General features: G+C 49.6%; 1 protein-coding gene across 1 annotated transcript in view; it reads right to left on the minus strand.

Annotated features, from left to right (window-relative positions):
• Window positions 1–762: 762 nt before the first annotated feature.
• Window positions 763–2500, minus strand: part of LOC113819931 (adenosine deaminase 2) — a 227993-nt gene continuing 226255 nt past the window's right edge. Inside the window, exon 12 of the mRNA XM_070121066.1 lies at window positions 763–773. The gene's annotated coding sequence lies outside the window, so the exon portion shown is untranslated. The remainder of the gene's footprint in view (window positions 774–2500) is intronic.

The raw sequence follows: 2500 nt of genomic DNA on the forward strand, positions 1-2500 counted from the left end.
GAAGCTAAAACCAACATCACAACGAACATCGGTCGACTGGTTTATTTTATGCTGGCGCATTTTTCACACATCGTATAGCCTCCGTGGACATAACTGGTAAATGGCTAACTGTGTGTGTGTGCCTATCCTTCTCTTCTCTTCCCTTCCCTCCTACTCTTCTCTCTTCTCTTTTCTTCTCTTCTCTTCCTTCAAAGCCTATTACCCCTCTCACTCCTTATCCATCTCTTCTTCCATCGCCCTTTACCTCTCTCTCACCTGCCCCTTTCCCTCTCTTTCGCCTTCATTTTTCCCCTCCCTTCACCATTCTCTCCCCTCTTATTTTCTTTCCTCTCTCTCTCTCTCTCTCTCTCTCTCTCTCTCTCTCTCTCTCTCTCTCTCTCTCTCTCTCTCTCTCTCTCTCTCATCCTTTCTCTCTCTCCCTCATCCTTTCTCTCCCTCCCTCATCCTTTCTCTCCCTCCCTCATCCCTTCTCTCCGTCTCACCTTCCTTCTCTTCCTCCTCTCTCTCCTTCCCTCCCCCTCCCATCTCCCTTTCCTTCTTCCTCCTCTCCCTCCTCCCCCCCTCCCCCCCTCCCTAGCCAGATGCAGCAACCCATCCACCAATCAGCGTCTGATATCAGAGCCCATCAATCGCCACGACCGAGCCAGCGACGGAGGACGTGGGAATTCTGGCCCTTCCGTCGGGAGGACCGAAGGGCGGGTATGTCCCTCCAAGCTGGGGGTCGCACCGGCCATTATATGCTCCGCCGGCCGTTCAAAATGTCCACAATCACTGAGGTTATTTTAGGTTATTTCCGCCGACGCTGCGCTGTCCATTGCGTCCGCCACGTCGCGCCGTCGTCGTCGGTACTTCACGCGCGGGTTTCCAGGCGGGATTACCTCTGTTCTTTGTCTTCCGTTCTCTGCGTTTCAATGTGCGTGGTTCCCCGTTTTACTTTCTGCGGTCTTTTTTCCTCTTTCTTTTTTATTTTTATTCAGTTTTATATGTTCATCCTGTTGTATTCGTCTCCCCGCTCTCTTCGCCTTGTTTCGTTTTCCTTACCTCGCCCCTTCTTCATCTACTATTTTTCTAAATCTCCGTTCGCATACTGGTGAAGCTTAATCTCTCTCTCTCTCTCTCTACCTCTATCTCTATCTCTATATCTATCTTTATCTATCTCTATCTATCTATCTTTTTCTTTCTCTTTCTCTATACCTACCTATTTTTCTCTTTCTATTTCTCTATATCTGTCTCTCTTTTCCCCTCTCTCTCTCTCTCTCTCCCCTCTCTCCCTCTCTCTCTCCCTCTCCTTAAAAAAAAACCGCTTCCATCACGAAAAAGAAACAACCACAACACACCAAACCAGACCAGACACCGGCTCTCCACAACCCCGAATCCCGCAAGAAAACTGAAATGGCACGCAGCCTCCCCGACGCGTACGAATAAGCGTACCAATTACGGACAGCGCCAGACACTCGCTCTGGGGAATACAGTTCACTTGGTTTACTCAGCTGGGGAACATTATCCCGTCGAGAAGGATGGGGGGAGGGGGGAGGTGGTATGGTGACGGATGCAGGGGGGTTGTATGGGAGGGGGGAGATGGAAAGGGCAGGAGAGGGAAGGGCGCAGGGGGTTGTAGGGGGGGGGTGTCAAGGTGACGGGTGCAGGGGGTTGTAGGGAGGGGTACAGGAGAGGGAAGGGCGCAGGGGGTTGTATGGAGGGGGGCTTGAAAGTGTAGGAGAAGGAAGGGCACAGGGAGTTATAGCGAAGGTAGGGTGGAAAGTGCAGGGGAGGGAAGGGTGTAGGGTGTAGGGGATATGGTTGAAGAGGTTGAAGTAGTGCAAGAGAGCAAGGCAGGGTGAAGAGCAAGGAAGAAAAATATTTGAGTTGTGCAATTAAAAACAATGTTAAGGGTGCATAGCGATGACAGGGTGAAGGGCAGAGAAGAGCGTGGAAGAGGGAGGGCTGGCACTAGAATGGGCTGAGAGTTAAGCAATGGAAGGTTAAAATTAGTGGAGGTACTAATGTTGCCACCGCCTCGTGTCACCTAACACCACTTCACACCACGTTACCATTCAACGTTACCTTACATCATTAAACACGACCTTAAATCATCTTACATCACATTACACCATCTCCCGTTAATTCACACCAATCTACACCAATACCCACTCGCACCACTTATCAAGACAAAATAGTTTACACCACTTCATACCATTACCAACCTACACCACATAATACACCACCAACTAACACCACTTAATACACCACTAAATTACACCACTTCATACCACCACCAACATACATCACTTCATTCCACCATCAACTCTCACACTTCATACCACCACCAACTTAAACCACTTAATACGCCACCAACCTACACCACTTAATACACCACCAACCTACACCACTTAATACACCACCAACCTACACCACTTAATACACCACCAACTTACACCACTTAATACACCAACTCCCCCCACCTCGCACCACACGCCGGCCTACCACTGTCCCACTAATC

This window comes from Penaeus vannamei, chromosome 4 (genome assembly GCF_042767895.1).
Source record: "Penaeus vannamei isolate JL-2024 chromosome 4, ASM4276789v1, whole genome shotgun sequence".
In the NCBI taxonomy this organism is placed as follows: domain Eukaryota; kingdom Metazoa; phylum Arthropoda; class Malacostraca; order Decapoda; family Penaeidae; genus Penaeus; species Penaeus vannamei.